The sequence below is a fragment of the Bos grunniens genome, chromosome 21, assembly GCF_055505025.1.
Source record: "Bos grunniens cultivar Pamir isolate PY7600 chromosome 21, Bosgru_T2T1.0, whole genome shotgun sequence".
In the NCBI taxonomy this organism is placed as follows: domain Eukaryota; kingdom Metazoa; phylum Chordata; class Mammalia; order Artiodactyla; family Bovidae; genus Bos; species Bos grunniens.
Genome location: NC_141185.1, coordinates 65,982,184 through 66,005,740, shown reverse-complemented (window position 1 = coordinate 66,005,740; position 23,557 = coordinate 65,982,184). Strand labels below are relative to the sequence as shown.

Genomic DNA, 23,557 nt, shown 5'->3' with positions numbered 1-23,557 from the left:
TGTATAGAGTATTTTCACTGCCCTGAATATCCTCTGTTCATCACTACCCTCCATTTCTTTAAATATTGCTTCAGTAACCTTCTATTTCTCTCTTTTCATGTTCTAGGGCTCCAGTCCTGTGACCATTAAGGATTTCTCCCAAGTCCCATTTGTCCCTTATGCTTATGGTTTTATTTCCATCCCTTTGATCTCCATGTTTCAATCAGTGGACATATTTCAATCTACCTTCAGTTCACTTGAGTCACTCAGTCACGTCCAACTCTTTGTAACCCCATGGACTGCAGCACGGCAGCCTTCCCTGTCCTTCACCAACTCCTGGAGCTTACTCAAACTCATGTTAATTGAGTCAGTGATGCCAAACAACCATCTCATCCTCTGTCGTCCCCTTTTCCTGGTGCCTTCAGTTTTTCCCAGCATCAAAGTCTTTTCAAATGAGTCAGTTCTTCACATCAGGTGTCCAAGCTATTGGAGTTTCAGCTTCAGCATCAGTCCTTCCAATGAATATTCAGGACAGATTTCCTTTAGGATGGACTGGTTGGATCTCCTTGCTGTCCAAGGGACTCTCAAGAGTCTTTTCCAACACCACAGTTCAAAAGCATCAGTTCTTTGGTGCTCAGCTGTCTTTGTAGTCCAACTCCCATATCCATACACAAATACTGGAAAAACCATAGCTTTGACTTGATGGACGTTTGTTGGCAAAGTAATGTCTCTGCTTTTTAATATGTTGTCTAGGTTGCTCATAGCTTTTCTTCCAAGGAGCAAGTGTCTTTTAATTTTATGGCTTCTGTCATCATCTGCAGTGATTTTGGAGCCTCCCAAAATAAGGTCTCTGTTTCCATTGTTTCCCCATCTATTTGCCATGAAGTGATGGGACCAGATGCCATGATCTTAGTTTTTTGAATGTTGTGTTTTAAGCCAGCTTTTTCACTCTCCTCTTTCACTTTCATCAAGAGGCTATTTAGTTCTTCTTTGCTTCCTGCCATAAAGGTAGTGTCATCTGCATATCTGAAGTTATTGGTATTTCTCCCAGCAATCTTAATTCCAGCTTGTGGTTCATCCAGCCTGGCACTTCCCATGATGTACTCTGCATATAAGTTAAATAAGCTAGGTGACAATATACAGCCTTGACATACTCCTTTCCCAATTTGGAACCAGTCTGTTGTTCCATATCCAGTTCTAACTGTTGCTTCTTGACCTGCATACAGATTTCTCAGGAGGCAGGTAAGGTGGTCTGGTATTCCCATCTCTTTAAGAATTTTCCACAGTTTATTGTGATCCACACAGTCAAAGGCTTTCGTGTAGTCAATAAAGCAGGAGTAGATGTTTTTCTGGAACTCACTTGCTTTTTCGATGACCCAACAGATGTTGGCAATTTGATCTCTGGTTCTAATTTGGACAGACATCAAAAGGAACCAGAAGAACCAGAAGAGATCAATCTACCTTGCACCATTGTAAGTCACTCCTCATGTGTCCCTTATCTGTTCAAGCCATCTATTGAGTTTTTTATTTCTTGAAATTTTATTTTATAAATTAATATAGAGTGATTTAACTTTTTCAGTATATAGTTTCATGACTTTTAAAATCTGTATAAATTTATGTACCTACAACAGTCAAGACAGAGATTGTTGTAAGTCTCTGTCCCAAAAGCTCCCTCACACTTTCTGTTAACAGTCGCAACTGACCCTCACCTAAATACTTGGCAACCACTGATTTGTTTTCTCACACTTCAGTCTTGTTTTTGAGAATTCTATGTAAATGGAATCACATAATTAGTGATATTGGTTCCTTTGAAACTGGTTCCTTTCACTCAGTGAATTTAAGATTCATCCTCTTTTAATGCTTTTAGCAGTATTTTTTTATATTATTGCTGAGATACTGAGTAGTTATGTAGTTATATTAGTCAGGGTTCCAGAGAAATAAAATCAATAGGATATATACGTATATATATATATATATATATATATATATACGCACACATATATAATCATATCACATCATATTATAATCCCTGAAGGGAAAGGCAACATGTTTTACTGAGTCCACCAACTCAAATGCTAATATTTCATCTGAAAACACTTTCACGGATTCACCTAAGAATAATGTTTAGCTAAAAATCTGGGTATCCCATGATACAGTCAGGTTGACACATAAAATTGACCACCAAAGTATTTTTCGTTTCTAAAATTTTAGTTTGACAGTTTCTCGTAGATGTGTGGTCTCTGATGGATTTCTCCATCTTACAGTCCTTTTTTGGGACAGACTAATCATTAAATTCACAGCTGATGGCTGCAGTATCTGGCCTTCTAAGGTGCCATTTCTGTTGTCTCTTTGGTTGCTTGGCCCCATGTTTTTGTTTCTCCTTGATTATGTACAAAAGTTGTAGAGACTTCAGTCAGCGTTCCCTCTGTGTCTGGAGGTCACTACTGTTGGGGGGGCTATTTTGCTGTCCAGCTGAGGCTCAGCTGGGCTCTGGTTCCAGTCTACCCTGCCCCCAGTCTTAGGGATAGCTCTGCAGGAGTCCCAACTGACGGCTTGGGTTGCTTCCCAAGGCAGCTTCAAAGTGCTCCAAAATTCTAATTTTTATATTTCTGACAGCATAAAATGGCTGGAAATTCTGCTCTTCTTTTTAAGCCATCTCTTACCGTGCAGCTTAGTCTGTGAGCGTGTTGAGGGAAACCCCCGGCCTTTGGGCCCATTTCTTTGCCATCCCCCCTCTCTGAAGGCTTGCCCCTCCTGGCTGGGCTGCTTGGCTGCCCCAGACTTGGCTTCTGCTCCAGCTCTGCCAGGTCCCGCACTCCTCGCTGCCACTCCACTGGCTCCTGCTGCCCATAGGAGGCAAGTTCTAGGGAGAGGGGCTAAGTCCTGGCCCTGCTGCCCCTGCCGTCTTGGTGTTGGACCTCTTCAAATCAGTTTCTAAATGTGTATTTTATCCAGCTTTTCTGTTTTTGCTTTGTGAGAGTATTGGTCTAGGACAAGCTTTCCCATCATAGCCACACACCTTTGATTTAAAATTTTCTTTAGATGGAATAAGGTTTGATTTCTAATAGTTGAAAAGGAAATAATTTGGAGCCATGAGTTAAGCCCAGAGGAAATTTTCATTTTCATCAAGAACTTCATTGAACAACATGTCCACCATTTTGTTCCACTACCTTCTGCCATTTTCAGGCAACTTCATGATTCCATCTTCCCAAAACTTTTAATCTTTTTGAGCAAACAACTGTTCCATGTACCTTTTACAGTCTTCCAGAGGATTGAAATTTTTTTCATTAAGATAATTTGTAAAGACCGAAATAAATGGAAGTCTAAGATGTGATGTCTGGTAAATATGGTGAGTGACTCAGAACTTCCCAGCCAAGCTGTAACAGTTGTTGTCAGGTCAGCAGAGAAACATGCAGTCTTGCGTTATTCCTATGAACGTCTGTGTTTTCTGTTGACTAATTCTGGACGTTTTTCATCAAGTACTGCTTAGAGTTGGTCTGATTGGGTGCAGTACTTGTTGGAATGAAGCATTTGATTTTCCAGAAGGAGCTCATAATAGAGGACTCTCTTCCAGTCTTACCGTATTCCTTCTTTGGATGACGACTGGCCTTCGGTGTAGTTGGTGGTAGTTCATTTCACTTGCCCCCAATCTCTTCCATTCCACATTATTGTACAGTATCCTCTTTTCATTGCCTGTCCCAATTTGTTTTAAAAGCAGAACATTTTTCTTACACTTAAGTACAGAGTTGCATGTAGAAATACAATCAAGAAGATTTTTTTCACTTAACATATGTAGAACCCAAACATCAAAGCAATTAACAGACTCAAACACGTACAAATGATTTTCAACAGTTGATTTGGATATTCTGAGTTGTGTCAGCTATCTGCTGCATGGTATAATGTTGATTGTTCTCAATTAATATCTAGATTTGATCACTGTCAACTTAAACGGGTCTACCAGGCTGTGGAGCATTGTCCAACAAGAAATCTCCAGCACGAAACTTTGCAAACCACTTCTGACCCATTCAGTCAGTCAACAGCACCTTTTCTGTATGCTGCACAAATCTATTTTTTGCATTTCAGTTGCATTTTTCCCTTTCTTGAAATAATAAAGCATAATATACCAAAATGTTTCTTTTTTCTTCCCTGTTCAGTATTAAAATGGCTACACAAAAATTCACTAATTTTGATAAGTTTTTTTAAGTGCATGCTGATATGACAGCTGTCATGATAGTCTAACAAAATTGTTTCAAATGAAGTTAAAGACAGCTAAGCACTATAGATCCATCTTATGGGAAAACCAAGCAAACTTTTTGGCTAACCCCATGTTTATATATATTTATAAAGTGTGTGATTTTGAGATTTGGTTCATCACTAGATGTAAAGCCCTTTTCCAGTGTAACAGCAGTAGAAATAATAGTGTGTATCTTAAAATATACACATTATTAAATAAACCAATAGAATATGTTGAAAGAGCCACACAGTATAAGTGGAAAAGATTTCTGAAACTTAAAAAAAATTCCCAAGAATGAGAAAGAAGGTGGTATTTAAAGGCTTTAAAAACTAGTAAAGGCTTTTTAAACCAGAGATCTAGTGAACCCGTCTGTAGCAGGTTCCCATTTTACTGTGAGCCCTTGAAGGCCAACACCTACAGCTCTTTTTGGCCCCCTGGGACTCAGTTGAAAGGCCCTTATGAGTGTCTGTCAAATGAATGAATGAATAAAAATCATCTTCCCTTCTGCCTGTCTACATATGTACCCACTGTGCATCCTTGAGTGTTAATGTGCACATCCTGCATACCCATACGCTTCCCACATCTTAGGTTACATTTTCATTAATGAATAGGTCTTGCTCTAATTGTATTAGTTAACACCTGCCTTGCTCTAATTGTATTAGTTAACAGTTTTTCAGTGCTTCCATTGCTGCAAGAGTTTAATCCTGACAATAAACTTACGGAGGCTATTGATATCTTCAGCCAAGTTTATGGCTAATAGAGCTTAAGGTGTAGGACCCTTACGTCCTGTCTCAAAGACTGCATCTGGAAAGATGATAGAACAGACACCCATACTTTAAAGGAAATCAGTGGGAGCTATGCTAATAGGCATGTGCACGCGAGAGAGTGTGTGTGTGTGCTCAGTCATGTATGAATCTTTGGAACCCCATGGACTGAAGCCCACCAGGCTCCTCTGTCCAGGAAATTTTCCAGGCAAGAATACTGAAGTGGGTTGCTGTTTTCTAATCCAGGGAATCTTCCTGACACAGGGATCAAACCTGGCTGTCTTGTATCTCCTGCATTGGCAGGTGGATTCTTGACCACGGGCCGCTTGAGAAGCCCATGCTAATGGGCTTGTCAGTGTAAAACTAGTGCATTTTAAACAGACTGTTTTTCCTCTTTTGTTTATCCTCCCGTGTCTTGGAACTTTTCACTACTTTATACAGAATGTCTTAAAATGCCTTGTTGCATGGAGCAGTCATGCCCCTTTGTGAGTGAATGTGAACTTTTCAGCAATTCAAGCACACTGCAACAGCTCTCGTAACTTCAAAATTTCTGTTCTTTGTCAATTGCGATCTTGCACACCAACTCCGTCAGATGTGTGGGTAGCTTATTTTTCTTTTCCTCTTGAACTTTTTTCATTCTGCTGGTTATTTCTCAATTGATATTCCTCATTCCCCATAGTATGGGCTATATCATGAACCACTGAAAAGAGCACCATCTTTAAGTTTAATGTAAAAACTGTTTTCTGAAAGGGAGGGCTCCTCAGCCCTGCCAACTCAGAGTCATATGTTGAAGTCTTTCCCCCCATACATTAGAATGTGAACTTATTTGGAAATAGAGTCAATTTAATTAATTAAATTAAGTTTAATTAATTAAGATGAGGTCATACTGGAGATGGTGGCCCTAAACTGATATGACTGGTGTCTTTATGAAAAGGGGAAGTTTGGAGACAGACATGCGCATGAGAACACCATGTGGAGATGAAGGCAGAGTTCTATGAGCCAAGGAATACCAAAGATGGGCAACAAACCAGCAGCAGCTGGGAGAGAGGCCAGGATTAGATTCTCCCTTATGGCTCAGATGGAGCGAACTCTGCTGACATCTTGATGTTGGACGTCAGCTTCCAGGTTCTAAGATAATAATTTCTGTTGTTCGAACCACTGAGTTTTAGGTGCTTTATTATGATAGCCCTAGCAACCAAACACAGGGCCTGTCCCCTTATTTTGCAGTTCAAGCCATTTTTGGGTCACTTTTCACGTGGCGCTGACCTGATGCTGGATGTAACTCACCCAGGGCCCTCGCCCTTTCCTGGGACTCAGTGGCCGAGCAGGCTCTGCATGCAGGTTAGGGGGACACTCCCTCTTTGTCCGGCTGCTCTGCTGGTTAGGTTCTGTTTCATACTGTTGCCCTAGTCTCAGAACAGCCTGGCAACTGAGGGATTCCTGTTCTGCTTGGAAGTGAGAACGTGAAACACATCCACACAAAGAGAATGAGTGGAAGCAGAGCTTGAATCCGAGGCTGATCTGGGGCTGTGAATGCCACTTCTTGAATTTCCTGCACTGTTGACTTGTTCTGGAAGGGCCACGCTGGGTCCGTAACCAGGCTGACAGCTGTTTTCAGTTCCCAGTCGGTGAGGCTTCCTCAGTGGTTGTGAGGGCTGTTGAGGAGGAACAGTGAACAGGACCCAGGGCTGGGAAGACCTAATGCAGAAGAGAAAGGAGTGCTCCCTTCCAGGGAGATACCCGCTGGGTCAGGTCCTTCTGACCACTGTACCCCATGTCATGACTAGGGATTGTGAGTCCCAAAGTCAAGATGAGCCCCACATGTGTGAAAAGATGCTGCTGCTGCTGCTAAATCACTTCAGTCGTGTCCGACTCTGTGTGACCCCATAGATGGCAGCCCACCAGGCTCCCCTGTCCCCGGGATTCTCCAGGCAAGAACACTGGAGTGGGTTGCCATTTCCTTCTCCAATGCATGAAAGTGAAAAGTGAAAGTGAAGTTGCTCAGGCAAGTCTGACTCTTTGCGACCCCATGGACTGAAGCCTACCAGGCCTCTCTGTCCATGGGATTTTCCAGGCAAAAGTACTGGAGTGGGTTGCCATTGTTTTCTCCTGAAAAGATGCTAATCATTGTTAATTATTAGAGACATTTAAATCAAAACTGCAATGACCTTACACCAGTCAGAATGGCCGTCATTAAAACGTCTAAAAATAACAAATGCTAGAGAGGGTGTGGAGAAAAGGGAACCCTCCTTCACTGTTGGTAGGAGTGTAAATTGGTTATAGCCACTGTGGAGAGCAGTATGGAAGTTACTTAAAAAACTAAAACTGGAGTTACCATATGATCCAGCATCCTCACTCTTGGGTATATATCCAGACAGGACTCTAATTTGAAAAGATACACGCACCCCTGTGTTCATAGCAGCACTGTTTCCAGTAGTCAAGACATGGAAGTAAATGTTCATCAAGAGATGAATAGTTAAAGAAGATGTGTATATATACAACGTAATACTACTCAGTCATAAAAAATGAAACAGGCCATTTGCAACAACATGGATGGACCTAAGGATTATCATACTAAGTGAAGTGAAGCCAGAAAGACAAAAATACCATATGACACCACTTAACATGTGGCATCTAGGATATGACACAGATGAACTTATCTACAGAAACAGACTCATGAAGAAAAGACTTGTGGTTGTTAATGGGGAAGGGGGACATTAGATTGGGAGTTTGGGATTAGCAGTTGCAAGCTATTGTATGTAGAATGGAACAACATGGTTCTAGTGTGTAGCACAGGAAACTATTCAATGGAGAAAGAATATGAAAAAGAATATATACATGTGTATATGAATCACTTTGCTGTGGAGCAGAAATTAACAACATGCTGTAAATCAAATGTACGTCAATGAAACAAGTTCTTAAAAAGAGGAGTGTCACATATTATGGCACCCCCATAACCGCTGTGACCGGGGCACCTCCTCATGAATGATAACCGCTTGTTTCCAACTCTGTACCTCTGAGAATTGTAAGTCGGAGGGCACAGATCAGTGTTCTCTCATCACCTGACCTAGCACAGATGTATGACCCACAGCAGGCTTCCAGTCAAGGCCTGGGGTGCTGAGGACCAAAGAGGAGGGAACGGGGCAATCTGAGAAGCAGCTTAACGGGACTGATGGGAAGCAGTGGAGGTGGAGGTCTTGGGGGCAGGACCTTTAACACCTTGGTCTCTAGCACACCCTGGTGTCTGAACAGCGCTGGGCACAGACAGTGCATGCCTGTGTTGCCTGGACATGCGCACCTTTATTATTTGATTCACATTTGAAAGGCCCATCGTCATAGGGTACTTTCTCACCTCTGTGCCTATTTTTCCTTTCAGTTTTGTTGAGACATAATTGACATACAGCCGTGTATAAGTGTGAGGTGTAGAACATAATGATTTGACTTAATGTACACCATGGAATGATGATCACAGTATATTTCATACACATCCATGTTCTCATACATATACAATTAAAGGAAAAAAAGTTTCCTGTGATGAGAACTCTTAGCATGTAGTCTCAACAACTGTCATACACAACTCACAGCAATGTTAGTTATATTAATCCTGTTGTACATTACATTCCAAATATTTACTTAGCTTATAACAGGAGGTGTGCAATTTTGATCCAGTTCCCTCTTCCCCGCCCACCTCATCTCTGGTAACCAGAGATCTGATCTCTTTTCTGAGTTTATTTCTGAAGTGTATTTGACCTACAATACTATGTTAGTTTCTACTATGCACCCTAGTGAGTTGATATTTCTATACAGTACCAAATAATCACCACGATAAGTCTAGTTACTGTCATCATACGTAAATATTAAATTAGTACTGGATGTATTCCCTACTCTCTATGTTTCATCACTGTGGTTCACTTATCTCGTAACTGGAAATTTGTGCCTCTTAATCTCCCTCGCCTATTTCCCTCATCCCCAAGCCCCCTGCTCTCCAGTAACAACCTGTTTGATTTCCATCTATAACTCTGTTTTTTTTTCTTTTATTTTTTAACTTTACAATATTGTATTGGTTTTGCCATATATCAACATGAGTCCACCACAGGTATACACGTGTTCCCCATCCTGAACCCTCCTCCCTCTTCCCTCCCCGTACCTTCCCTCTGGGTCATTTGTTTTGTTATGTTTGTTCGTTTCTTTCACTTTTTGAACTCCACATATAAGTGAAATCATACTTGTCTTTCTCTCTTTGACTTATTGCATTTATCATAATATCATATAGGTCCATGTTTCGTGGGCTGGTATGTGATCTATCCTGTAGAATGTTCCATGTATGCTTGAAAAGAATGTGTATTTTTATATTTTGGATGAAATGCTCTATTTATAGCTATTAAATCTATCTGTATAGTTTAAGGCCAATGTTTCCTTATTGTTTTTTTTCTCTGGGTGATTTGCCCATTAATGTTCAGTTCAGTACAGTTCAGTCACTCAATTGTGTCTGACTCTTTGCTACCCCATGAACTGCAGCATGCCAGGCCTCCCAGTCCATCACCAACTCCCGGACTTCACTCAGACTCACGTCCATCGTGTTGGTGATGCCATCCAGCCATCTCATCCCCTGTCGTCCCTTTTTCCTCCTGCCCCCCAATCCCTCCCAGCATCAGGGTCTTTTCCAATGAGTCAACTCTTCGCATGAGGTGGCCAAAGTACTGGAGTTTCAGCTTTAGCATCAGTCCTTCCAAAGAACACCCAGGACTGATTAGTGGAATGTTAAATTCCCCTGCTACTGTGTTACTGTGAATTTCTTCCTTTGTGTCTGTTAAGATTTGCTTTTTGTATTTAGGTGTTCCTATATTGGGGGGGTGTGTGTGTGTGTGTGTGTGTGTGTATACACAGTTTTTATATCTTGTTGGATCAGTTAGTCCTTTTTTTTTATTATGTAATGACTTTCCTTGTGTCTTGTGATGGTCTCTATTTTAAGGTCTATTTGGTCTGATACGTCTGGTTTAAAGTCTATGTGGTCTGATATAGCCAGCCCAGCTTTATTTTCATTTCCGTTTGCATGGAATACTTTTTTCTATCTTTTCATTGTCAGCCTATGTGAGTCTTTACTTCTGAAGTGAGTCTCTTATTGGCAGCATATATATGGGTCTTGTATTTTTCATCAATTCAACCTGTCTATGATTTTATTTGGAACAGTTAGTCCATTAACATTTCAACTGATTTTTAATAGATATTTGCTTATTGCCGTTTTGTGAACTTTTTTCAAGTTGTTTTGTATTTCTTTTTTGATTATTTCTTTTTCTTTTGATCTTTTCCCTGTGATTTGATAGCTATCTTTAGTGTTATGTTTAGATTCCCTTTTCTTTTGTATGTGTAAGTATCTATTATAAATTTTTGGTTTGTGGTTAGCCTGAAGTTCATATATGACGATTATATATATACATTCTCATTTCAACCTGATGATCTCTTACATTCAATTGCATTCTAAGAGCCCTGCGTTTTTACTCATACGTTTAGTGTTTTTGACATCATATTTTTATATTTTTTTGTTTTGTGTAACCCTACCTACTTATTATAGATATATATGATTTTACTATGATTGTTTCTTATCCTTCCTAGTAGCTATATAAGTGGTTGATTTACTACCTTTACTGTGTATTTGTCTTTACCAATAGATTTTTCCTTCATAAGTTTAATATTTCTGGTGTTTCCTCTTCTTTTCCACTTAGAGAATTCTTTTTAACTTTTCTTATAAAGTTGGTTTGGTGGTGCTGCACTCTGTTAACTGTTGCTTGTCTGTAAAATTCTTTACCTGTCCTTCAGATATGAATGATAGTTTTACCACATAAAGTATTTTTGGTTGTAGGTTTTTTCCCCTTTCATCACTTTACACATACTGTGGTACTATCTTCTGGCCTGTAGAATTTCTGCTGAAAGTCAGCCATAGTCTTATGGGAGTTCTCTGTTGCTTCTCCCTTGCTGCTTTTAATTTATTCTCCTTAATTTTTTCCATTTTAATTGCTGTGTGTCTTGGTGTGTTCCTCTTTGGGTTAATCCTGTATGAGATTCTGCACTTCCTGGACTTGGGTGACTTTCCTTTCCCAGATTAGGGGAGTTTTCAGCTATTTTGTCTTCAAATATGTTCTCTTCCTCTTTCTCTCTCTTCTCCTTCTTGGTCCTCTATAATGTAATGTTAGTGCAGTTGATGTTGTCCCAGAGGTTTCTTAAATTGTCTTCAGTTTATAAATTTGTTTTTCTTTGTTCAGCATTAGTGATTTCTGCTCCTCTGTCTTCTAGCTAGCCGATCTGTTCCTCTGTATCATCCAAGGTACTCTCGATTTCTTCTGGTGTATTTTATTTCAATTACTGTATTCTTCCACTCTGTTTCTTTTTCTATTTTTCTAACACTTTGTTAAAATGTCTCACTCTGTTTATCCATTCTTCTCCTGAATTCATTGATGATCTTTATGATTATTACCTTGAAGTCTTTGTCAGGTGAATTGCTTATCTCTACTTCAGTTAGTCCTGGGGTTTCATCTTGTTCCTTTGTTTTGAACATACTCCTTTGTTGCCTCATTTTGCCTGAGTCTCTGTGTGCATTAGGCATGTTGGTTACATTTACCAATCTGGTACTCGTGGCCTCATGGAGGAGATGTCCTACGGGGCCCAGCAACACACTCTCCTCTGGTCTCCAGCGCTGTGTTACCTAGGGATGCCCTCTGGGGCTGTGCGGACCCTCCTCTGTGGCAGGGCTGACCGCTGTGGCTGTGGCTGTGCCCTGGCTGCCTACCTTGTTGGCTGCTAGGCCCTGCCCTCTGTGGAGTCTAACAGCCACTGATGGCCTGGGTGTCGGCATGGCTGGCTGTGGGGCCTTGGGCCCCAGGGGTGGGTGTCGGCCTGCTGGGGGTTGGGGCTGGGTCCTGAGGATCCGCTGCTGGACAGATTCAGATCCCGTCAGTCCCCTGGTGGGTGGCACTTGGTCCCTGTACTGCTGACTGCTTGACTTGGGAGGTCTCAGGACTGGTGCCAACCTGCTGTTGGGAGGATGAGCCCCCAGTACTAATAAGAGAGAGGACTCCAAAGTGGTATTTGCCAGCACCAGCAACCCACTCCAGTATTCTTGCCTGGAGGATCCCAGGGACGGGGGAGCCTTGGTGGGCTGCCGTCTGTGGGGTCGCACAGAGTCGAACAGGACTGAAGCTACTTAAGCAGCAGCAGCAGCAGCAGCAGCAGTGTCCTCATGGTAGAAACAGCGCCCCCAAGTGGCTGTGCCCACGTCTGTGCTCAGGGTGAGCTCCAGCTGCCTCCTGCCTCTCCAGGAGATTCTCCAAGATCAGCAGGTGGGTCTGACCCAGGCTCCTTGGAAATCACTGCCTCTGCCCTGGGTCCTGGAGCATGTGAGACTTTGCATGTGTGCTGTAAGAGTGAGTCTTTATGTCCCACAGCCCTTCTGAAATTAAGCCCTGTGGGTTTTCAAAGCCAAACATTCTAGAGGTTTGTCTTCCTGGTACAGGATCCTTGGGCTGGGGAGCTTAATGTGGGTCTTGGGCCCCTGGCTCACTGGAGAAAACTCTGCCATGTAATTATTTCCCTGTGTGGTTGCCCACCCAGGGTGTGGGTCTTGACTGTGCCATGTCTCTGCCTTTCCTAGCTGTCCTATTGTGGTTCCTTCTTTACATCTTTACTTTTGGAAAATCTTTTCTGCTAGTCTTCAGGTCATTCTCACAGACAGTTGTTCTGTAAATAGTTCTGTAAATAGTAAATAGTTGTAGTTTGGTGTGCTTGTGGGAGGGACATGAGCCCAGGGTCCCCCTACTCCTCTATCCAGACTACTCCAGTCTGTGCTAGCTCTTTTTAACCAGGTAGATATGCATGTGCCTTGCCTCACTGAACAAGTTAGAAGGGGTGAATCAACAGCATGCGTAATGTGGAAGAGGATGAAAAGAAATGAATTAATCTGTAGTTCTGTCCAGATGCTGTTTAGTCAGTTCATACTACTGGCGTGGTTTGGGCTTTTGGAAAAGATACAGCAGTTGGGCTTCCCTGGTAGCTCAGCTGGTAAAGAATCCACCTGCAATGCAGGAGACCCCAGTCTGATTCCTGGGTTGGGAAGATCCCCTGAGAAGGGATAGACTACCCACTCCAGTATTCTTGGGCTTCCCTTGTGGCTCAGCTGGTGAAGAATCCGCCTGCAATGCAGGAGACCTGGGTTCGATCCCTGGGTTGGGAGGATCCCCTGGAGAAGGGAAAGGCTACCCCAGTGTTCTGGCCTGGAGACTTCCATGGACTGTATAGTCCATGGGGTCAGAAAAAGTTGGACATGACTGAGCGAGTTTCACTTTCCATTTCACAGCAATTCAAAAGTGAAATCATGTTCCTAACACCTGTTTTAAAGTAATTATCAGACCTCGCGGGCTTGAAGGAGTGCTGACCTTCACACATCTCTCGGGCCACCGCTGACAACGGGTGGTGGTCCGGTGCAGCTGCTGCTAAGGCTCAGGCCAGCCCTGAAGTCCTCTCTTGGAGTTCCCTTGCACTTCTTACTCGGCCACTTACCCACGAGATTCTGCTTCTTGTCTTACACCCCCGGGATGTCCGTCCTCACTGGACATTTCCCTCCCTGCCTCTCTGCATCCTCACTTTGTTCAGCTTGGTTCTGCTTTGCTTGTGTCACGCCCTCGCCCTGGCCTTGATGGCTCAGCTGCCCCATTCACGTCCCTGTGCCTGTGTTGTCCCGTTGTTCACGACAGCTGAGCAGGGGTGGGTGTGTGTCCTGGTGGGTTTAGAGTCCCGCTGCTCTGCAGCGGTCTGCTGAGCACATTCCTCAGGCTGCTCCACATCCAGGCTGGGAGGATCCTGAGACATGCTCGAGTCCGCACAAAGCACGCTGCCTGCTGCTTTGTCCCCTGAAGAGCATGTGAAATTCTGTAAGGGGACAGAACTGGAATAAAACAAATGGCTGGGCCTTGCAGGCAGGCAAGTTTTACCTTTCCCATAGTGCAGAGCCACCTGCTCCCAGATTACAGAGCAGAGCCACCTGCTCCCAGGTTATGGAGCTGCCCCATGGACACCGAGGTGCTGGGCACATGGATGTTCTAGGGCAGAAGAAACCTGTACACTGAGGCCTCTCTGGTCTCTTTCAGACCAAATGTCCTATGATTTTAGGACACAGCAGGGAAATTTGATTTTATAAAACTGAAGAAACTTTAAAATTTAATTTCCAATGAAAAATTACTTTTGCCAATGATTTGCAAGATTTGCAATCACTCCTCTTTTGTTTCTAGACTCTCTAATCTGCCCATCCTTCTCTTCCATAATATTGAAGTCTAAAAATATGCTTGTCCTTGAGCTATGCAAAGAAATAAAAATGAGCTGGAGTTATGGAAGAAAGCCGTAAAATACTGTTTTCCTTTATTTTTTTGGCTTCAGAGTTATGTTAGATATTTCAAGAAAGACATTTAAATTAAAAAAAGAAGCAATTAAGTTTTAGGCATCTGAAAGGACTTTACATGAGATAAAAAAATGTGATGCTGTGAATTCAGTTGTCTTTTCTTCTCAAATTGTTCAGCCTTCTTTGAGGCACTCTGTTCTGTTGAAACTGACCAGTCAAAACCCCCTTCTCTGTGAGGAGCTGGCCTTTCTGTAAGGTGCCCTGGTGTGTGAAAGCTCTTCCAGTATGCAGCATTCAGGCAGCATTTGTAGACTATTTGCTGAAAATCTCTCCCTCTCCCTTGCTCTCAGCAGGGTTGGACAGGCTAAACACCACTGAAGAGAGAACTTTAGATGTTTATAAGCACGATACATCATGTTCCTTTTTTGAAAATTTCATAATTGGAGTCTCTTCTGTTGTTGTTGTTTTTTTTTTTTTACCCTAAGCTTCAGACATGATTTCTGATGTCTTTCTAGATCTTGTGTAGGCTATCTAGTTACTATTCCTCAGTCAACTAATTCCTAACTGAACATTCTATTTTGGCCATCCAACTTCCCCTTCTTGGTTACCATAAATTTAGCAGCATATTCACTGATGAATCATCCAATCAAAACAACCCTGCAGATAGTCAGAATCATCTTAGATCTGTGTCTTTTACTTTCTCAGTCTGTCTTGTGTCAAGGTGTGCTGGCCCGGTGACTCTAGCATAGTGGAGTAGTGGAGTTTGAGCTCTGCACCTGCAGAAGGACATGGCAGCAGGAGCAATGCTGCTTGTCTCAGGACTTGCCCTCCACAGTCCCCCGGGCAGACTGTCCTGCATCCTGACCTGGTACAGGAGCTCTTCCCGTAGGTCTTCATATCCGTGCAGGAAGGATGGCCCTTGAGGCAGGTCTCCCGTTGTGGGTCTAAATTGGTGGTGTTTGATTTCTTTAGAGGAAACTGAGGTAGAGCAGCGTCGGTGACCTCAATGAGTGCGGGTCCCAAAGACCAGATCTGTTTATGGGGACACAACATCCTGGTGGCCTCACTTGATGCAAAAGACAGCTCTTCTGGGTCCCCTCTGTATCCACACTCTCATCTGTTAATGGAAGATCTCATCCTTCACTGATTTCCTCAGCTGGGTAAAGTGAGTCAGCCTATCTTCTGCTGGAAAAAAATGTTTCCATCTGAGTTTATTTCTGTTTTGAAAATAAATTCATTTGTGTATGTGTGTTTTTTTTTTTTAGATTATACATATAAGTGATGTCATATATTTTTCTTTCTCTGTCTGACTTAACTTAGTGTGATAATCTATAGGTTCAGGCATGTTGCTGCAAATGACATTATTTCATTCTTTTTATGACTTAAAGAAGATATATATATCTTTTTTATCCATTCCTCTGTTGAAGTTTATTCCATGCTTGGCTATTGTAAATAGTACTGGTGCATTTATCTTTTCAAATTAGTTTTTCTCTTTTTCAGATATATGCCCAGGAGTGGGATTGCTGGATCATATGGTAGCTGTATTTTTAGTTTTTAAGATTCCTCCATGCTGTTTTCCATAGTGACTGTACCAATTTACATTCCCACCAACAGTGTAGGAGGGTTCCCTTTCCTCCACACCCTCTTCAGCATTTATTATTTGTAGACTTTTTGACGATTAGCATTCTGAGTGGTGTGAGGTGATACCTCATTGTAGTTTTGATTTGCATGTCTCTGATAATTAGTGATGTTCATATTTTCTTTGTCTTCCTGATTTAGTCTTGGGAGATTGTGCATTCCTGGAAATTTACCCATTTTTTACTAAGTTGACCATTTTATTGGTATGTAATTGTAGTAATTTTTTGTGATCCTTTGTATTTCTATGGTGTAAGTCATAACTTTTCCTTTTTTATTCCTAATTTTGTTGATTTGGATCCTCATTTTTTTCTTTATGAGTCTAGCTAAAGGCTTATCAGTTTTGTTTATCTTTTAAAAATCAGCTCTTAATTTCATTGATCTTTACTATTGTTTTTAAATCTCTATTTCACTTATTTCCACTTTGATCTTTGTGATTTCTTTCCTTTTACTAACTTTGGGGTTTCTTTGTTTTTCTTTTTCTAGTTCATTTAGGTGTAAGTGATACCTCTTTGTAGGTTTGATTTGCATTTCTCTGATAATTAGTGATGTTGAACATCTTTTCACTTGCTTTTGGCCATCTATAAGGTAGCATAGTAGCCAAGAATCCACCTGCCAATGCAGGAGATAATGGAGCCATGGATTTGATCCCTGGGTTGGGAAGATCCCCTGGAGAAGGAAACTGCAATTACTCCAGTATTCTTGCCTGGGAAATCCCATGGACAGAGGAGCCTGATGGGCTATAGGCCATGAGTGGGGTTGCAAAGAGTTGTACACACACACACACACACACACACACATTTTCTTTGGAGAAATATTTCCTAGGTCTTCTGCCCAGTTCTTGAGTTGTTTGTTTATTTTGGAGATTAATTGCATTGTTTGTAAATATTTTCTCCCAGTTCATGGGTTGTATTTTTCTTTATGGTTTCTTTGTGTGTGTGTGTGTGTGTAAAAGCTTTCAAGCTTACTTAGGTCTCATTTGCTTATTTTTGCTTTTGTTTCTGTTACTCTAGGAAATGATCCAAAAACTATTTTTGCAGTTTATGTGAGACTATCCTGTCTATATATTCCTCTAAGAGTTTTATGATATATGGTCTTACATTTAGGTTTTTAATCCACTTTGAGTTAATATTTATATATGGTCTTAGAGAATGTTCTAACTTCATTGTTTTACATATTTACACCTTTTGCGTGCCCAGTTTCTCAAGAGACTGTTTTTTTCTCTTCCCATTTTATATTCTTGCTGCTTTTGTTGTAGATTAATTAACCACAGGTGCTGGGCTTTGTATCCTGTCCTGTTGATCTGTAAGACTATCTTTGTCCCAGTACCATACTGTTTTGATTACTGTAGCTCTACAGTATTGTCTAAAGTCAGGGAGTGTGATTTCTCCAGCTCCATTCCTTTTCTCAAGATTCAGGATCTTTTTATATTTCCATACAAATTAATTTTTTTTGTTTCAGTTCTATGAAAAATGCCTTCGTAATTTGATAGAAACTACATTGAATCTGTAGGTTACCTTGGGTAGTATGGTCACTTTACTAATATTGATTCTTCCAATCCAAGAACATGGTATATCTTTCCATCTGTTTCTGTTGTCTTCTATTTCTTTTATCAGAAATTTACAGCTTTTGGAGTAAAGGTCTTTTGCCTCCTTAGGTAGGTTTATTACTAGGTATTTTATTCTGTTATGTGATGGTAAATAGGACTGTTTGCTTAATTTCTCTTTCTGAAATTTCATTGTTAGTGTATAGAAATGCAACAGATTTTTGTGTGTGAATTTTGTATCCTAAGACTTTCCCAAATTCATTGATGAGCTCTAGTAGTTTTCTGGTGGTATCTTTTGGATTTTTGTAGTATCATGTTATTTGCAAACAGTGATGGTTTTACTTCTTCTGTCCCAACTTGGATTCCTTTTGTTTTTCTTCTTTGCTTTCTGTGGCTGGAACTTCAAAACTATGCTGAATAAGAGTGGTGAGATTGGGCATCCTTGACTTGTTCCTGACCTTAAAGGGAATGCTTTCAGCTTTTCAACATTGAGTATGGTGTTAGCTGTGAGTTTGTTGTATATGGCCTTTTTAATGTTCCCTCTATGCCTGTTTTCTCTAGTTTTTTTTTTTTTTTTCATAAATGGATGTTAAATTTTGTCATAAGTGTTTTCTTCATCTGTTTAGATGATTACAGGAATAACAACCTTATTCTTCAGTTTGTTGATGTATCATATTGATTGATTTGGGAATATTGAAAAGTCTTTACATTCCTGGAATAAATCCCACTTGATTATGGTGTATGATGCTTTTAATGTGTTATTGGATTCAGTCTGCTAGAATTTTGTGTCTATTTCCCTCTCAGATATTGGCCTGTAATTTTCTTTGTGGTGTCTTTGTCTGGTTTGGTATCAGGATGATGGTGGCCTCGTGGAATGAATTTAGAAGTACTCCTTCCTTTCATTTTTTGGAATAGTTTTGAAAGAATAGGTTTTGAACATCTTTTGAGGGTGATTCCTTGCCCCCTTCATGTGGCTGTGTGATTGTGGCAGCTCCCCTTCCTTGTCATTGTCCCTGCCCTTCTCTCCCCTTCCTCTAGGCCCAGTGCATCATCACGTATCACTGGCATGGTGCTTTGGGAGGTTCCTTGGCCTGGTGGCTCCTGGTCCCTCCTCCTGGTCACCTGTTCACATCCCCTCAATATTTCTTACAGCTTCGGGGCTCAAATCCAGGCTTCTTGCCATGGACATCAAGCTGTCCACAAGGTATTTGGGACTTTGTCCCTTGGGTCATGCCATTGACTCTGAAGGGAATGCTCAGTTCCTTTTGTCCATGTAACTTACTATTTCTACTATTTTATACATAGCAGTGTGTATCTGTTAATCCCAGATCCTACCCTGGGAAGTTTCCTGCTCTCACTCCAGACTCGGCAGAGGCTGTCTCCTGCTGTGTTAGACACTTAACATACGGCGTTGTTGATTTTCTCTCTGTGCATCTGTGTGTTGGTCTCACTCACAGCCATCCAGGGTGGGGTCCTGATTTGTGCCTGAGCCATAGCATGTGCTCAGTGACTGTCTCGTGCTCTAGCTTCTGCATGCGAGCCCACCCCTAACGGTGGACTTTCTGTCTTTCCAGCCCAACCCTCACATCTACTGGCTCTTCAGTAAATCTTTCTGTAACAAACCCAGGAAGAATTGTTGACTGAACTCAATTTGGTGAATTTCTTTTTCTGCAACTCAGAAAAACACCCTATCTTTTTTCCTGTTGCTTGGATGTAAATATGTGTTTCTCCCTTTGGTTCACAGTATGCAGTGAAGTTATTTGTTATCCCAGCACTCAAGGGCTTAAAGTGACAGATTTTTAAAAATATATGGTACACCAGGGAAGTCGCCTAATTTTCTTTTTAAACAAATTTCACTTTATTTTTAACCATTAAAAATGGATGTATAGTCAATTTACAATGTAGTGTTAGTTTCAGGTATACAGCACCGTGATTCAGTTATGCCTATACATATATTGTATATATGTTTGTTTATATATTTATGGATAGTCTTTTCCAGATTCTTTTCCATTATAGGTTATTACAAAATATTGAATAGTTCCCTGTACTATCCAGTAAATCCTTGTTGTTTATTTTATACACAGTAGTGTGTATCTGTTAATCCCAGACTCCTAATTAACCATTCCTCCTACTCATTTCCCCTTTAGTAAGCATAAGATTGCTTTCTATGTCTGTGAGTCTATTTCTGTTTTGTAAATAAGTTCGTTTTTATCATTTTTTAGATTCTGCTTACAAGTGCACAGTGAGGCATTTCTTATTCACAGTTCACCTGGTTATGTGGGTGTGACGGACCTGGCACCCCTGTTCTAGTGCCTCTTGCAGGCTGCAGATGAGGCTGGGGCTGCGGTCATCTCACAGCTTCACTGGGGCAGAGTCCGCTTCCAGGATCCTCAGGTGGCATCTGCAGGACTCAGTTCCTTGCTGGCTGTTGGGCTGGGTATCTCAGTTCTTTGATGGCCTTTGTCTGGTGCTTCCTAGATCCTGCTACACAGACCTCTCCAGAGGGCAGCTGGTTGTATTAGAGAGAGACTAGAGACAGCCAGCCAGCCAGAGGAGAGGGAAGAGAAGGGAGAGGAGGGGAGGCCTCATGGGCAAGTTTTTATAGTCTAATCTAGAAGGAGTGGCCTGTCACTTCTGTGTTCTCCTCATCAGGAGCACATCGCTGGTTCCAACCCACAGAAAGAGCATCTCCTCATGGGCTGGCGTGTTGGGTAGGGGAGATATTTGGGAACCATTTTAGATGTTGACAACCACATGCATTTTTATGCCAAAGTAGATGTGATTTCTGAGATCAAAGTGATTATCTTGGAAGATCAAATTGTTATTAATTCACATAAACACCAAAATATATTACTACACAAGTTGAGATAGATTGTTTGAAGAAATGGAATGAACAGCTTTGGAGTGATGTCATGACGGAGCTTGGCCTGGATCAGAGATCATCGGAGGATTTCTTGGGGGACTTGTGAAGCTAAGGGGGTGAGTTGAGTCTAACCCAGCAGCAGGTGGCAGAAGACTGATGGGTGGCATTGGGCATCCTGAATAGGAGGGAAAAATAGGTGCAAAGACCTTGTGCTGAGCGCTACTGCGTAGCACATCCCATATATGCAAAGAGGGCAAATATCCCACCAGCTCCGGCCAGAAAATAAACTTTAGGTCAGTGCTTAGAAGATCAGTGCCTTATTCTCCATCCTTATTGATTAGCACACAGGCTCTTCTGTTTCTTCTTTCTGGATGTACCTACTGTCTCCTGCAGGATAAACTATCTAGAATGAATGAAATGATACATGATTTGACAGCAATCAATTTAAGCAGATTTTAGCTACAGCATAAAACCACAAATCTACCAGAATTGCTGGGTATCAAGGAACATTAGCAACTGTACTGCTTTGCTCTAGCAAAAGTATATGTGTGTTCAGTGAAGGAGAAAGAAAGAGGAATTAGCTTCTGCTGAGTTCCCAGGACTTACCAAAGAATTTACCCATATTATCTCATATAGTCCTTACAGAACAGTATGAAGTCAGTATTCTCAGTGTCTTTACAGAGAACTAAGTGCAATTAGATGTGGCCTGAAGCACCTTGTGCTCTACAGGTGGGGTCCTCTTCACTTTGTAGCAAAACCAAATTCCCACCAACCGGCCAATTAATTCCAGTTGCACAGAGAAATCCTGGCTGACTTTGGAGCAGAGTTTTAGCCTCTCCTTCTGCAAATGGTGGTGCTAATTATGTGTGCTGTGTCAGAGCAGGTGGCAGATGTCAACTTGACTTGAGAACTGCAGCAAGTTCCAAGATCAGAGTAATGAGAAGGAGCATCCAGGCTCTTACACGCATCTTAAAATCATTTCTTCTTCCACCGTGGCTCTCTGGTTCATTCCTGTGTTCTCCAGCAGCATGAAAATCACTGTGTTTTGGATTGCCGCAAACCATGCTCCTATATCCTTATGCATGCCCTGGTTCCCTTTTGGTCTTTGATTTGCAGCTCTGTGTTACAGGAGGAACTGGTCCTTTGTACTTCTTTTGCTCTTTAAATTCGTGATAGGAAGTTCTTTGAACTCCAGTTTCACAGTTACCTCATGTTCGTGTTTCATTGCTCTTGCATATGGGAGGCATGTGTTTCGGAGGTCTCAAAGCAGGCACGTGCTTTTAAAATATTAAAGAGTGGAAGAGAACACTCAATACAGTTTTGTCTTACAGCTTTTCTCATTTTGGATTTAGAATATAATCTGGCACATCTGCAACTCACAAACACTTAGAATAATTTGACATCTTGGGGCAAAACCATAGCCAAATGCAACTGTTATCGTGGCTACATCAATAGGTCTTGTCTTTCTTGTTTTACATATATTGTTATTTATTTAAATGTCCTGTTAGTGTCTCTTCCCTTTGATACTCTGTGGTGGTGAGAGATGACATCAGATATGTCTGCAGTGGGACATATGGTGTCAGTTGCTTACTCAGCTAGTTGTTGCACAGCTCTTCATGCTTGCTTCCTTTCCAGAGATAAACCACCATATGTTCCTTTAAAATCCAACAAGTTGGGCATCGTTAGGTGGTTGTGTTCTGAAGGAACACTCTGTCAAGTTGTCTTGTCCTCAGTGCTACCTTCCAGTCTTGTGGTTCTTACATCACTGGCATTACTGAGGAGTAAAAAGCCCAACATTATCCTGAGTTGGGTGAGGGATCCATACCTCTCATGGGTCATTACTTTTATAAGAGAATCACTGGAGAACTGTGGGACCCAGTACCTCTGACTCTGTAAGACTTAGGCATGACTGTCACACCCATTGCCTGGCCTAGAGGGAGCCCTAAAAAGACTGTCATGATTAACTATACAAACCAGATGCTGTTACTGAGCCATATTTGAGTCTGCTCACCTGTGCACAGTAAAGCCAGTCTACTGAGACCAGGTTTGTGGTGAAGCGAAGCACAGAGTTTAGTGTAGGGCTCCCAAGACCCAAACACCCCTGCGGCTTTCAGATAAGGGGTTTTAAAGGCAATGTGAGTGAAGGGAGTTGTGGAGTGTGTGATCAGCTTGTGCTCAGTTGTTGAATGGCTGGCATCAGGGTGAAGTTTTAATCATCATCAACCTGGTGGTTTCTACCAGTCTGGGATCTCTGTGCTTGCAGTCAGCAGTTTTCATCTGGTGGGGGTCTTCTTCCTGTAAAAACAATTTAGGAATGTGTGTTAGGCCTTTATCTGTCTCTCAGGAACTGGGAGTTGAGTGATTCTGCCAGGTGTGATCTGAATTGTTACCGGATTCCAGTCCAAGCACATTTCCTTATCATTAACTCTTGTACTAGTCTTCACAGGGGCTGGTATGTGTTTCAAAATGTGTTCATGATTCTCAGTTCTCATATATCTGTTGCATGTGAAAAAGTTCATCTAAAAGATAAGGTTAGTTCCATTTGTATAGATGTTCCATTTACTGAATAAGGAAAAGGGAATTTTCAGTACTTGAAATGCACTTGGCAATGAAAGTGAAAGTGTTAGTCACTCAGTTGTGTCCGACTCTTGTGACCTTGGGGACTGTAGCCCTCCAGGCTCCTCTGTCTGTGGACTTTTCCTGGCAAGGATACTGGAGTGGGTAGTCATTCCCTTCTCCAGTGGATCTTCCCGACCCAGGGGTCAAACCTGGGTCTACTCTGTTGCAGGCAGATTCTTTACCATCTGAACCACCAAAGAAGCTCAATATTTGGCAATGGACTCTTAAAATTTTTTGTTTTGCAGGCATCCTTATTCTTAGCTTCTGAGAATCATGGTCAGACTCTGTTTTATTTTTTTTTTAATTAATTTTATTTTATTTTTAAACTTTACATAATTGTATTAGTTTAACAAATTGGAAATAATATTATATTTGCTATCAAGCTGCTAGCAAATTTGGTGGTCAAGGAGAGGCAGAGTGAATTTGTTTGGGGGCTAAAAATGGAGGCAAGATGGATGAACTTAATCTAGGAGGTGATGTTTGTATACTTTATCTTTATTTGGGTCTCCTAGGTTTTAGGATTTTATCTTTC

At 41.5% G+C, this 23,557-nt stretch overlaps 1 protein-coding gene across 2 annotated transcripts in view; it reads left to right on the top strand.

The window, feature by feature from the left end:
- GABRG3 (gamma-aminobutyric acid type A receptor subunit gamma3) overlaps positions 1–23,557 on the top strand; it is an 828,707-nt gene that overhangs the window by 76,072 nt on the left and 729,078 nt on the right. The window lies entirely within an intron of this gene.